This window comes from Chlorocebus sabaeus, chromosome 19, assembly GCF_047675955.1.
Source record: "Chlorocebus sabaeus isolate Y175 chromosome 19, mChlSab1.0.hap1, whole genome shotgun sequence".
Classification (NCBI taxonomy): Eukaryota; Metazoa; Chordata; class Mammalia; order Primates; family Cercopithecidae; genus Chlorocebus; species Chlorocebus sabaeus.
This window is the reverse complement of record NC_132922.1, coordinates 1049191-1064242: the sequence shown is the minus strand read 5'-3', so window position 1 is coordinate 1064242 and position 15052 is coordinate 1049191. Positions and strand designations below refer to the sequence as shown.

Below are 15052 nucleotides of genomic sequence, written 5' to 3'. Positions count from 1 at the left end.
TTGAATCTGGGAGGTGGAGTTTGCAGTGAGCTGAAATTGCACCACCACACTCCAGCCTGGGCAACAGTGCAAAACTCTATCTCAAAAAAAACGGTGGGGGGTGCCCTGCACCCTGCACTCAGGGCAGTGCTTACCTGGGGAGGGGTGTGGGGAGGTGGGTGGGCGAGGGAGGGCGTCTGCAGAGGGGCACAGAGAAGCTTCAGGGGGCGATCTGTTCGTTCTTCTGATGGTGGACATGGTTTCACGTCCAGCCTCATCAAAGTGCGCCCTGCTCAGTCCTGAGCAGCTCCTGCGTGTCCGCTACACATGGATAAAGCCAGACCTGACTCCTCACTGGGCACAGGGCACCAGCAGCATCCCAGATGCTTTGGGGATCCATGAAAATGTTTTCATTTCTTTTAAAATGTGGGGGAGTGTGACCCTGGAGACTCAAAGCAAGTGTTTTAAAATGTGGGGGAGTGTGACCCTGGAGACTCAAAGCTAGTGTTTTAGTTTTTTCTCACATTGGAAAACAAAATGAAAACTTCAGGGCCCATGAAAATCTGTTGAATTCTGCCTATAACGGGGAAAAAACAAGATGTCCAAAGACTGAGCTATGTCCAAAGTAACTTTTAATGTTGATGCTATTCTGAGGCAAGAAGCCCACAGTGGCCAAATCACCGTGGGTGGTGAAAGTCACACTGCAGCCCTAGGGAAGGTTGTTCTGTGTTCTGTGTTTTCAGGATTCCAGCACGGAGTGTGTGGTTTCAGGAGCAGGGTCGGCCAGGCAGCCGAGGCCAGTGCAGCCCTACGCTGGCGATGAAGGGTGGCCTGTGTCATCGGGGTCCTCAGGCTCCCACCAGCACCCACAGCCTGACCTCACCTGAAGGTGGCCCCAGACCCCTTGTAGGCCTCGTCCCCAAGGCTTGGAGAGGAAAGGCTAGCACACAGAGCCGGCTGGGGAGGAAGGCGCTTGGAATCCGATGTTTTATTTTCCCAGGCGTTTGGGTAGTCCTCAGTCTCTGCTTGCTTGCTTTTAATTTGTTGTTGTTGTTGTTGTTGTTGTTGTTGTTGTTGTTGTTCTTTAGAGACAGGTCTCGTTCTGTTGCCCAGGCTGCAGTGCAGTGGCTCAGTCATGGCTTCCTGCAGCCTCCACCTCCTGGGCTTAATCAATCCTCCCACCTCAGCCCTGCGAGTAGCTGGGACCACAGGCACACACCACCATGCCTGGCCATCAGCTTTTTTATTTTATCAGAGAATTGACCTGTAAAGGGAAGGAAGCAGTGCCTGTGGTTTAGGAGAAGACACTACCACGTAGGTCACCAGATGCCATCTGCGCCGTCCGCCCGGAGGGCCCCCAGCAGAGGGTGGATCCCACTGTGACCCGGTTGAACGTCCGCATGAAAAACATCAGGCCCTGTCTGGCCCTGGCCCTCTCTACGCTCACAGAGACGGGCCTGAATCCATTGACATTCACGTCTCCTTTACTGAGTCTCCCAGAACAGCCCTCCTTCCACCTCCCAGAAGTCTCTGATTTCCTCCATAGCTACTGCTGGTGCTGCAAACCTGGGGCGCGCCTGAGTCCCCATCCTCGGCACACCTGCTGCTCTGGGGAGGCACTCTGTGAATGACAGACACTCTGGGCTCCCAGCACCTTTGGGAAGGAAGACGTGCGTCAGCAGCAGCATCTCAGGATAGGGGAGGGGAGGGGAGTGCCCCAGGGGTGGGGCTGGCTGCTTGTGACGCTTCCCACTGCCAAGCCCTGTCCCCAGCTCTTTCTCCCCAGTGCGAGAACGGCCCCAGCACAGAGCCCTTGTTCTGGGCAGGTTCACAGGAGCAACCAGCCCAGGGAAGAGGAGGCCCAGTCAGGTGGGGCCCGGCAGCCCCGAGTGGCCAGAACCAGGACGATGGCAAGGGCCTAGAACGGAAGAACATGAAGACCCAGGGCCAGGAAGGGAGGGCCAGCGATGCCACCTGAGCAGGCGTGCGACCAGACCAGACACAGGAACGAGGGCTCCGGGCAGGTGCCAGAGTGGGCAGGAGCCACACGCACTTAAATCCACACACTTCACACAGAGACACTTAGGCGCATGCATGTATGACACACACCTGTGGTAGTGTATGACACACACCACACAGACACACACCACACAGACACACACCACACAGACACACACCACACAGACACACACCACACAGGCATGCACGTAATATGACATGTCTACACACACACACACAAGGAGACACATGCACACAACTTAGGCAGACATCACCCACGAGGACATGTGGTGCACATGCTCACACCACACGAGACATACAGTCATCCCTCCGTATCCGTGGGGACGGGTTCCAGAACCCCCCACAGACACTAACATCCGCAGGTGCTCAGTCCTTTATAGAAAACAGTGCAGCACTAACATCCGCAGGTGCTCAGTCCTTTATAGAAAACAGTGCAGCACTAACATCCGCAGGTGCTCAGTCCTTTATAGAAAACAGTGCAGCACTAACATCCGCAGGTGCTCAGTCCTTTATAGAAAACAGTGCAGCACTAACATCCGCAGGTGCTCAGTCCTTTATAGAAAACAGTGCAGCACTAACATCCGCAGGTGCTCAGTCCTTTATAGAAAACAGTGCAGCATTTGCTTGAAACCCAGGCACATCCTCCTGGAGGCTGTCAATCATCTCCAGGCCCCCGTGACACCGAGTCCGACGTAAATGTTATGTAAACAGTTGTTATATGGCACAGGTTTTCTCATTTGTTTGTATTTTTTTAATTGTTGTTTTGTTATTTTTTAATTTTTTTGATATTCAGTTAGTTGAATCCACAGACGAAGAGCCCACAGATGTGGAGGGGCCGTCGTATACACACACGTGCACACATGCACACACAGACACATGAACACTCACACACACACCCAAACAGCATAACACACGTACACACACATGTCCACACTCACAACACGCCCCGCAGACCCGGGGACTTGGCTGTGCCCTGGGGTCCACCTGAGGGTGGACGCTGCCCGTCCGCCCTCCCACAAAGCCGCGGTCACTGCTTTTGGAAGTGACCAAAAGGTTTTGGATGAAAACCTTCTGCGCACAAGAAGCATCAGCCGAGCCACCTGGAGCCCGACAAGCCCGTCCCTGGAGGCCGAGGCTAATCGCCATAATCCACAGTCCTATTTACATCTTGATTTCATTCTGGGAGCCGCGGCTGCCGGCATTTGCATAACTCACGGCCGGTGGTGTGCGCCCTGCCCCAGGGAACGCAGACTGTCTCCTCCCCATCAGGTCTAGGACCCACCTGATTGGCAATTTGATTAGGAGACAGAATAATGCCAGGCAATAGACTATGTAATTTATTTAAATGGAACAAAACGTGACACGCTATCACTGGAACCCGGGACCACACCTGTAGGAGCTTATTTGACACAAATTGAGATTTCAGTGTTTACAGGTATTGCAAATGAAAAATCCCCGTAGGGTGTCAATAAGAGTTCAATGGTTCCTTTTATTTGGTTCGAATTAATCACAAAATAGGGAAAAAGTAGGTTCTATTTTTTGAAGGTTTTTTGAATAAAATCATTCTAAGAAGCATATATTTCTTCCAGAGATATAATTAAATTTCTTAATTGCAGTTTCCGGCTCTCACCCTCTGCAGTCAGTGCTGGGAAGGAATCTTGCTAATATTCAGGCACCAGGAAAGTTCTCACTCAGTTCCTAGCCTGGCAGAGCCATTGTGCCCTCTCGGGAGCAGCAGAACACCCATGAGGACAGCGCCTGTGGGCTTCAACCAGAAGCCCAGCCTGCACCTCCCCTCTGCTTCCCTTTCTTCTCCTTTCTCTTCCTTTCTTCTTCCTGGCAAACTGCAGAAATACCTTGCTATGAGCTAGGCCTGGACTCCTATCTGTGCAGCCACACACGGTGGGCAGTTGCATCCGTCAGCCACTGCTGTGTAACAAGCATCCCACGCCCAGTGGCCTGAAGTGATAAAAAAGGGGGTCCTGCTCACACCTTTGTGGACAGCTGGGCGGGTGTGATCTCAGCTGGGTCCACTCACGTGTCTGAGGTCCATCCTGGGTCCCAAGGCAGTTCTCTCCCACGTCTGGGGGTCAGCTGGGTGCCAGCTTGCCTGGGATGGCCTCGACTGGAACAAATGGGCACTCCTCTCTCCTCTCTCATCCTCCAGCAGGCCAGCCCCCGGGTCCAGCAGGGGTCTGAGAGAGCAGAGACGTGCAGGTCCCCTTGAGGCCCAGACGACAGCACATTCTTGTTTCCCCCACAATCTATTGGCCAAAGTAAGCCTCAGGTCCAGCCCAGATTCAAGGCATGATGAAAGAGCCTCCGTGTCTTTTGGGGGGCAGAGCTGCAAGGTGACAGGACAGAGGGTGTGGATCCTGGGAGACCTTTCTGTACTCCACAGCCGAGTGACTGCAGTGGGCCCCAGAGCTGCGTCCCCTGGCTTCAAAAGCAGAACAGCCATTGCTGCCCCACTGCCCACCCTGGTGCCTCTTCCCCAGACCACACATCTGAGTCTGGGGCTGCCGGAGAAGATGGTATCATAGCCCAGCCAGCCTGGCACACATGACGATGCTCACAGCTGGCTGATCCCGCCTGGCACACGTGGCGATGCTCACCGCTGGCTGATCCCACAGGAACCACAGGGAAGCAGCTGATTAAAGGCATCTCAAGGCAAATACTTGTAAGTGGCAAAACTGCCTGGGGAAGGACAGACAGTGCGTCCACTCTGGTCCGTCTCTAAATCCTCCACTTCCTCAAAGCCAGGGCCTCATGCTTTTAACAAGTTGATCTGCTGAACACGTCTCCCCATGAAGACCCAGGAGGTCAACAGCAGTCTCAGCTCTATCCACGGTGACGTCCTCCAGAGCCTCCTGACGGTATAAACTGGAAAGGTCTCAGTATTACAGGGAATAAGGAATTCCTTCTCTTCGATGGGCCATCAGTAACCCCGCACTTAAAGTTAATTTCCAAACTCACGTGAACAGCAGGCTGCGGGCATCCGTCTTGCCGGAGTTTCGTGAGACAGGAACACGAGCGTCACCTCTGAACATCGCTGCCACTTAGAGGGGCATGAACTAAATTAACCCACAGAATCAGCGTCGTGGCTGAGGGCTCTTCTATGAAATGTCTGTAAATAGGTTCGATGTGTGTGTTTAACATTGCCTGCTTGACCACGAAGGCAAGGAGTGGGCATGGTCACGAGAACGAACATACTGAGAGGGAAAGAGTCGCCACCTCGCAGTCAGGTATTTCCGAGAAAGAGACGCATGAAATGTATGTGGTTTTTCACATTTGGAGAATGTGACGACTCTAAGAAGCTGACTGGATAATAGTGGGGAAAGCTCTGAGCGTAGGTAGCAGGAGTGCGCCCGGCATCCGCCGGTAGCTACACGGGCTCCTGGGAGAACCACCTTGACCAAGCGTCGATTTCACAAAGCTCCCAAGTCCAGGAAGGATTTCCGCCTCTCCCTCCCTTTGCGGCAGTGACTATTCTGGGGAACTGGCCTCAGGTGGCCCCTGCTGCCTGGCCCCTCTGCCCGTGGCACAGCTCCAGGTGTGAGTCCTGCCTGTGCCCAGGGTCCCGCAGGCCCCAGCTCGGTGTGGCTGGGCTTGGCTGGGGGATGGGCCCAGGCACAGGCTCCTCTTCTTGAGTGGAGCCCAGCAGCCCCCACCTCCTGGACTGGACCCCTCCGGGGGCCTGCACTTCTCAGCTGAGCAGGTAGGGAGGCTGCCACGCAGACGCTGTGGTTGAAGCAATTCCAAAGCACAGGCTGCCGTGTGAACAGGAGGCGAGGATTAAACGCAGAAATAAGAAGTTCTCTCTCATCAAGCTTGGCAGTGACACACAAGGTCCTTCTTGGCAGAGTTTCGCTTTTGTGCAATAAGAAGTTCTCTGCGTAGAGGGTGGTGTTGACCACACAATGACGGGCCTGCACCTAGTGCCAACTGACTATATGGAGGCCTAAACATGGGCAAAATGGGGAATTTTATGTATTTTACTAGAATTTGTAAAAGTCATAATGAGCCAGTCTTTGCAGCAGAGGTATGCCCAAGTGCCCTGTTTTCTTTTTTTTTTTTTTTTTTTTTTTTTTGAGACGGAGTCTCACTCTGTTGCCCAGGCTGGAGTGCAGTGGCACAATCTTGGCTCACTGCAACCTCTGCCTCCCGGGTTCAAGTGCTTCTCCTGCCTCAGCCTGCCGAGTAGCTGGCATCACAGGTACACGCCACCACACTTGGCCAACTATTTTGTATTTTTAGTAGAGACAGGGTTTCACCATGTTGGCCAGGATGGTCTTGATCTCCTGACCTCGTGATCTGCCTGCCTCGGCCTCCCAAAGTGCTGGGATTACAGGCGTGAGCCACCGCGCCCGGCCAAGTGCCCATTTTTTTAAAAGTCCCTCTGATGGTCGCCCACTCACATGAAGACAAGGCACTGAGTGCCCACATCGGGAGTAAAGCCAACGGCCCCAAAGGAAGCAAGCGGGGCTTGTGGGCACCTGAGGCCACATGAGGGAGACCAGCCACCAGGAGGCAGAGTCTGTCTATTTCCTCTCTGTGAATCTGGGTGGGTCACGTGCTGGGGCACCAGGTCAGACGTGCTCCTGGGTGGAGCAGCAGGTGTCCCAGCCTGGACCCCAGGGCACCCAGAGCCTCTGCTTGCCCATCCTAGGACCCCAGGGCCGTGGTGCAAAGAAGCCCCAACTGGACTCCTGGGTAGAGAACTAAGGGCTCAAATCGCCAGCTCTGCCAAAAACAACTGGAGACTCCCAGAAGCAGAACTGCCTCACTGCCACGGGGGCCACAGAGCTACCTGGCTCACCCACCCAAAGTGCCAGCCCTCCGAGTCCTGAGCACGTGAGCGCTTATTGGTTTTCACTGTAAGTTTTTATTTTGAGCTGGTTTGTTAAACAACAAAAGCTAACTGATTAACCGATAAATGTGAAAATTTAAATGGCAAGAAGAAATATAGAGAAAATGTACAAAAGTGATACGAGAGAAACGGAACATCTCAATGATCTTTTGTCTGTTAAAGAAAACGAACCTTCGGGCTGGGCTTGGTGGCTCACACCTGTAATCCCAGCACTTTGGGAGGCCAAGGCGGGTGGATCACTTGAGGTTGGGAGTTCGAGACTAGCCTGGTCAACATGGTGAAACCCTGTCTCTACTAAAAATACAAAAATTAGCTGGGCATGGTGGCAGCTGCCTGTAGTCCCAGCTACTCAGGAGGCTGAAGCAGGAGAATCGCTTGAAGCCGGGAGGCAGAGGTTGCAGTGAGCTGAGACCATGCCAGCCTGGGTGACAAGAGCGAAACTGCATCTCAAAAAGAAAAGAAAAGAAAAGGGAAGAGAAGGGAAGAGAAGAGAAGAGAAGAGAAGAGAAGAGAAGAGAAGAGAAGAGAAGAGAAGAGAAAAGAAAGAGAAACTTTAACCTAAAACTTTCTCACAGAAAGTCTCCAGGCCAGGTGGGTTCCCTGGTGAAATTTTTCAAACATTCAAGAAAGAAGTAAACCCAACACACTGAATGATGCCAGTGTAATCTTGGTGCCAAAACCTGACCAAAGGAAAGGTGGCTATGGGGCCAGCTCTCATGAGCAGACGTGCAAATCTAAACAGGTGTCAGCAACCGGGCCCAGTGATGTCTTAAAGGATCTTGAACTGCAACTAAATTATTTGTCTTTTCTTTATTAATTTTTCCAATATTGAACAAATACTCTTTCACTGACACTAGTCCTCTATTTAGCCACATATGAGCTTCTAATTTAAATTACATGTTTTGTTTTTAACATTTTGGCTGGGCGCAGTGACTCATACCTGTAATCCCAATGCTTTGGGAGGCTGGGGCCGGAGGATCATTGAGCCCAGAAGTTCGAGGCCAGCCTGGGCAACACAGTGAGACCCCATCTCTACAAAAAAAAGTTGGGGGGGTGGGTGTGGGATTATTGGGATTACGGGCTGGGATTACAGGCTCATGCTTGTAATCCCAGCACTTTGGAAGGCCAAAGCAGGCAGATCACCTGAGGTTGGGAGTTCGAGACCAGCCTGACCAACATGGCGAAACCCAGTCTCTACTAAAAATACAAAATTAGCCAGGCGTGGTGGCGCATGCCTGTAATGCCAGCTACTCAGCAGGCTGATGCAGGAGAATCACTTGAACCCGGGATGTGGAGGTTGTGGTGAGCCAAGATCGCGCCACTCCAGACTGGGCAAGAAGAGTGAAACTCCATCTCAAAAAAAAAAAAAGAAAGAAAGAAAAAGAAAAAATTAACCACGTGTGGTGGCATGCACCTGTGGTTCCAGCTGTTCCGGAAGCTGAGGCAGGAAAGTGTCCAGGAGGTGGAGGCTGCCGTGAGCTGTGATCACACCACTGCATTCCAGCCTGGGCAAAAAAGTGAGACCCTGTCTCATAAATAAATAAATAAATAAATAAATAAATAAATAATTTCTACTTTGTTCTTTGTCTAGCCAGTTGTTCTTGTTCCTAACACTCTGTTCTTGTTTTATGAATGAAATCTCTTTTCATCTCTCTGAAGACTGAATTTTGAGCAGACTCTCTGTGAAGCTCTGACTACTCTGATTACCTCTGGTTTCTCAGCTGTGACTCCTCCTGTCTGTTGAGGCAGCAGCCTCTTTCCAGAGCAGGACTTCTTTGGATGCTCAGTGATCCTGGCTCCTGGGGTTTCTCTCCCGCACGTGCCCAGGCTTGAAGAGGCCTCTGTCTGCAGCACTCTCACTGCTCTGCTCTTGCCCTTCAGGTTGGATGTCAGTGCCTTGAGTTACAAGCTTGTGTTGGGGGCTCCATCTGTCACCACAGCCGGACACAGTGACACACACCTGTGCTGATACTCTCGGGGCTGACGCAGGAGGATGGTTCGAGCCCAGGAGTTGGAAGCTGTAACACACAGTGACTGTGCCTGTGAAGAGCCACTGCCCTCCAGCCTGGGCAACACAGCAAGCCTGTGTCTCTAAAAAAGAAATATATATAATACACAAACACACACACATATATATGTGTGTATATATGTATATAAATACAGCCACAGCTGGTAATGCAGTGGGTTGAATAATTTCCGAGATGTTCATCCAGAACCTCAGACTGTGACTGTATTTGGAAATAGATTCTGGGCAGCTACGAGTGATTAAGTTTAGATGAGGTCACACAGGAGCAGGGTAGGCCCACAGTCCTACAGTCCTATGACTCGTGTCCATATAAGAAGCGGAGGGGACACAGAGAGGGAACAGGTGCCCAGGAAGATGGCCGTGTGCAGACAGACACAGAGATCAGAGCGATGCAGTCGCAGACGAGGACACCTGGGGACACCGGGGCGGGAAGCTGGAAGAGGCAGGAAGGAGCTTCTCCCTGAAACCGCTGGGAACGCAGCCCTGCCCTGAAGTCAGACTTCTGGCGGAGGATAACATGTTTCTGCTGTTTTAAGCCCCACAGTATTGGGGTCTTTGTTCCGGCAGCCCCGGGGCACCCTGTGGACACCCTGCCTGAGGGCGGCACTGCCCCCCCGCCCCGGTTCTGTGCCCAGGCATTTGTCCCACCCGCACCCTGTGGACACCCTGCCTGAGGGCGGCACTACCCCCCCGGTTCTGTGCCCAGGTGTTTGCCCCGCCCGTCCTGTCCTGAAGGATCCTGACCGGGTCCCTGTGGCAACACAGTTGGTCCCTGTCCCCACAGAGCAGCTTCAGCAACTCGCATGACGTCAGGCACCGCAACCTCGGGACCCCAGTGACCAGGAAAAAAGAGAGACTTGTGCATCAGCAGAACCAGCATTTTCCAGAGAAACTCCAGAACAAAAAAATATATGCAGAGCATTTTGGAGAAGGAGAAACAGGAGTTGAGACCTGTCAGAAATGGCAGGAGTCAGGGACCTGCACCTGCAAACCGTGGCCGCTCTCTCCCTCTCCACGGGAGCAGGAGCCCACCCGGTGTCCCCCACCGCGCAGGGGGCAGGGAGGGCGGCCTCCCACGTCGCAGCTCCGGGACCCGGGCCCGTCCCCCTGCTCCAGGCAGCCGCAGCCACCACACCCGGCCCGGCCCGGCCCGCAGCCTCACACCAGCCCCCAGCCGCCGCCGCAGATGGCCGAGCCCGGCCCGACGCTCATTCCTGGAGCTCCTGCTCCCTCCTCCGGGCTCCCCGGGAACTGGGCCCGGACTGTGCCGGCCAAGCCTCTCCCTGCACCGAGGCACTGGGTGCTGTTTGCAGAACGGACCCGTGTGCAGAGACACCCAGGCCGGCCCGCCCTGAGAATCGCCCGGGAGCCCGGCCAGGTGGTCCCCACGCCTCCCTGGTCCGTCCCAGTCAAAGGTCCTGATTCATGGGGGGATTTTGTGGGACTGGAAACTGCTGGCTGAGGGACGGGGGAGGATCTCACTCCAGTGTCTGAGGTCTGGCTGCTGACGGCTTTGAAGGCTCCCCTCTCCCTCCTCCTTGGGCCCCACACCGGGCGGGGCTCCCTTTAGTGCCTGTGAAAGATTCCAAGTACAGAAGCCCCTGGCATCCCGGGGACCCCCCGCCCCGGCCCCGGCCCCAGCCCCACCCCAACTGCGACAAACCCCGGCCTTTGGACCAGCTCCGGCGGGGAGGGGGGGCTCCTGCTCCCTGGAAACCTCAGTGGTGTAAGGGATGAGACGTCCTCACCCTCCTGGTGTGCAGGTGGCATCTTCAGTGTTGACATGTGAACGAACATTGGACAGGGGTCTCTCCTGTCCTTGCAGAGTGACTGTCACCGGGACGCCCTGTCTCCCGCTGAGCAACAGCTGGTGCATCCCAGACCTGAACCGCGAGTGGAGACGGCGCCTCTGTGCCACCGCAGGGCTCCCCCCGCTGCCTCGGCCGCCCAGGCCCTCCTGGGAGGGATCCAAACCACTGACCAGAAATAACTCCTCAAAACCGGAACCCGGGTCCGGGGGTCACACACAGCCGAAGGGACGGTCTGGGTGCGGGAAGGACGGATGCCGCAGAGCCCGGCTGTGAGGGCATCATCTGGGCTCGGAGCTCAGCCGCCCTGTCCCCTGACCCCCTGCAACTCCGCATGTCAGGCGGGTAGTCTGGTTTTATCCCCAGAGCCCCGTCCCGGAGAAAACCAAGGACACAGCTGGGTATGAGGAGCAGGGCTCCTGGTTCAGAATGAGCTTAGACAAAAGAAGGTGTATTGGCTGGGTTTGGCTTTCCATCTGTTTATTTGCTTTTGTCTCTGGTGTAAATGTCATGAGGAGGCTGAAAACTGAGAATTAATTAGGAATGGGCCTAAGTTACTAGTGTCTGAAACCAAGCTGAAGCTGAAGGGGAAGTCCAGGGTGGACCCAATGCTAAGTGGCTTGGAGGCTTCAGGAATGGCTGGATCCAGGAGCTTATGTGACATTATCAGATCTCTCTTTCTGTCTCTCCTCTCGCCCTGTCTCCCCCTCTGCCCACCGCCATCAGTACCCATGAACCTGCTTCTCTTTGAGTCAGGCCAGGTCCCTGGACCCTCCTGACCCACAGTCATGAGGAAGACGCTCTTCCCCACAGCCAACTTCATGCAGACTCCCCAGTTGGCCCTGCTGGGTCTGTGTGCCCGCTCCTCTTGCAGACTCCCCAGTTGGCCCTGCTGTGGGCAGGAAGATGAGGCACCTTCCCTGACCAGCCATGGACCAAGTGGTGGCCCCTGGGGCCAGGAGGCGAGGGGGTCCTGTGATGACGGCGTGGGTGCAGCGCAGCTGCCCTCATGAAAAAAAAGAAGACTTCAGGCAAAGATCTAAGTAAGAGACTCCAGAGTCTACAGTACCCCAGTGCCTGGGTGGGGGGGATTCAAGGAACACACAGCGTAGAGTTCGACTCAGCAAGAAGGGGCGGACAGCTCAGAGGGGCGGACGGCTCAGAGTGACGGACCCTCACACCCACCGCCTGCCTCCCACCACCCGATGCCCACGACAGCTGGACAGGCTGGGCCGGGGGAGGTCAACGTCTCGGACGATGGTGCTAGGCCACCTGATTAACCCTCAAGTCCGCCGTAGTCTGCTGCGTGGAAAGGTTAGTCAGTACTGGGCTTTTGCGAGGATTTCACAAGTTGGTTCCTGATTAGAATCTGGCCCCGACCACAGGCCTGATGAGGCTTTGCCCGGCAGGCCTCAGGGAAGCTGCCCTCCCTGCGCCAGGCTTATGCAGCCAGCACATCACAGCGTCTGCAGGGAGCCGCAGTCCCGGGCCCAGCAGCCACCCCAGCCCCAGCCGGCCAGGCTCCCGCTCACCTCCAGAGTCCTAGGCCAGGCACCAACATCCAGAGGCCTCCTTAGCGGGGTGGGGGTGGCAGCTGAGCCACTTTCCTCCCCTCATACCCTTCCTGCCCCTGGCCCCAGAACGTGTGTTTTTAGAAGCAGTGTCTTGCTGTGTTGCCCAGGCTGACCTGAAACTCGTGGCCTCCAGTGACCCTCCCGCCTGGCTTCTCCAAGTGCTGGGACTGCAGACGTGAGCCGCCACTGTGCCCGGCTCTGCCAGGAGCCTCTAGTTGGGGGCTCCTCCTCTTGAGGCAACCCCCATATCTGCACTGTACCCGGTCAACCCTCACCCGTCCCCTCCGTGGGAGGAACGGGAACGGGACACGGGAGCCGGTGCCTCCCTCTGCCTCTGGTCTGTGGCTACAGTGGTGAGTAAAGGCTTAACGGCCGCGGTCGGTCTGGCTGGTCCTCCTCACTGCCCTCCCGGACACCTCGTGGCTCAGTAGAGTGTAAGAGCCTCCGTAAGCCCCAGCGCAGGACGCACTCTCCAGGTAGCCCTGGTCCCAGGCCTGAGCCAGTCCTCTCACACCAAGCTCAGGCCAGCTCCCAGGAGGCACCACTGCCCTCCACCCTGGAACAAGAAACTGCAGCCACCATGAGACTCCAGCTCCCTGTCCGCAGCCCGTCGGCCATCTGGTCCCTTCCTTCCAATTTTGTCCAGCATTTCTCCAGCCCGGTCCTCCCGGGCCCTGCTTGTACCCATCCCCGCGGTGCCGAGGAGACACCTGCCCAAAGCCGACCTCAGCCCTCTCACGGTGGCCCCCACTGCCCGTTTAGAGAGAGAGTGAGTTCTTCAGAGGAAAAGGAGAAGACGTCTGAGGCAGCCTCTGCAGGGCGAGTGTTCTGCGGGGCAGGTGTGGGGAAGCTGGGAGTGGTCCCAGCCCTCGTGGGAGGTCTGTGGCAGCCCTGGCTCTGGAGTCATCAGCCCTCCCTCCTGGGAACCAACAGCTGTCTGTGAACTCTGACCTGGCAATTCAGATGTGGCTGTGGGGACCGCGTGTTTGGAATAGGTGTCTCCATCGCTCCGTTAACTGGAGACGCAGTGGGGACAGTCACTGAGACCCCAGGGGAAGGGACACCTCACAGGAACCAGAGCAGAGAAAACACAGGCCTGTCTGAATCCGCTTCTAGCATCTCAGTAATTTCAGAACATCAAGCAGAGCTCAGCCATCAGAGGCAACAACTGAGGTTGGAGGTCCTGCTTCACCCCGAGAGGTTTCCCCGGCCCCGTGAACCGTTGTTCTGAAGAAGTTCCCCACCTCCTTCCCCGCTCCCCACAGCCCCAAGTCGTGAGCAGCTTCCCCCGGGTGAGAGACACCCCTCGGCCCCAATTCACCCTTTAACGACGGTTTCCTCTGCACAAGGCACAAAACGGGCTGCTCAGCGGCTATTGATTTGTTTTCTGTGGAATTTGTTGAAGAATCATGTAAAATGGACACTTACAAGGGAAAGTAAATTTAAACCTTCAAAAGAAAAGTAAACACCTACCTGGTTGGGGTTGAGGAGGCCCTGCGTTCTCTCCAGGTGTTGGCTGTGTTAGTCAGAGTTCTCCAGAGGGACAGAGCCAGGGGGTCGTGTGCAGAGAGAGGATGATTGTTAGAGATTGGCTCCCATGGTTAGGAAGCTGAGAGCGCACCATCTGCAGCTGGCGAGCTGGACACCTGGGAGAGCCGGACACCCGGGAGAGCCGGACACGCAGGAGAGCTGGAAAACCTTAGGGAGCCGGACACCTTAGGGAGCCGGACACCCGGGAGAGCCGGACACCTTAGGGAGCCGGACACCCGGGAGAGCCAGACACCTGGGAGAGCCGGACACCTTAGGGAGCCGGACGCCTTAGGGAGCCGGACGCCTTAGGGAGCCGGACACCTTAGGGAGCTGGACACCCGGGAGAGCCAGACACCCAGGAGAGCCAGACACCTTAGGGAGCCGGACACCCGGGAGAGCCGCACACCTTAGGGAGCCGGACACCCGGGAGAGCTGGACACCTTAGGGAGCCGGACACCTTAGGGAGCCGGACACCCGGGAGAGCTGGACACCCAGGAGAGCCGGACACCTTAGGGAGCCGGACACCCGGGAGAGCCGGACACCCAGGAGAGCCGGACACCTTAGGGAGCCGGACACCCGGGAGAGCCGGAAACCTTAGGGAGCCGGACACCCGGGAGAGCCGGAAACCTTAGGGAGACGGACACCTTAGGGAGCCGGACAGCCGGGAGAGCCGGACACCTTAGGGAGCCGGACACCCGGGAGAGCCAGACACCCGGGAGAGCCGGACACCTTAGGGAGCCGGACACCTTAGGGAGCCGGACATCCAGGAGAGCTGGACACCCAGGAGACCCGGACACCTTAGGGAGCCGAACACCCAGGAGAGCCGGACACCCGGGAGAGCCGGAAACCTTAGGGAGCCGGACACCCGGGAGAACCGGACACCTTAGGGAGCCGGACACCCAGGAGAGCCGGACACCCAGGAGAGCCGGAAACCTTGGGGAGCCGGACAGCCGGGAGAGCCGGACACCCAGGAGAGCCGGAAACCTTAGGGAGCCGGACACCTTAGGGAGCTGGACACCCAGGAGAGCCGGACACCCAGAAGAGCCAGAAACCTTGGGGAGCCGGACAGCCGGGAGAGCCGGACACCCAGGAGAGCCAGAAACCTTAGGGAGCCGGACACCTTAGGGAGCCAGACACCCAGGAGAGCCGGACACCTTAGGGAGCCGGACACCCGGGAGAGCCGCACACCTTAGGGAGCCGGACACCCGGGAGAGCTGGACACCTTAGGGAGCCGGACACCCAGGAG

At 56.1% G+C, this 15052-nt stretch overlaps 1 long non-coding RNA gene across 1 annotated transcript in view; it reads right to left on the bottom strand.

Moving 5' to 3' along the window:
- Positions 1 to 14041, bottom strand: part of LOC119627295 (uncharacterized) — a 247794-nt gene extending 233753 nt beyond the window's left edge. Inside the window, exon 1 of the long non-coding RNA XR_012089594.1 lies at positions 13750 to 14041. This is a non-coding gene — a long non-coding RNA (uncharacterized lncRNA). The remainder of the gene's footprint in view (positions 1 to 13749) is intronic.
- Positions 14042 to 15052: the final 1011 nt, after the last annotated feature.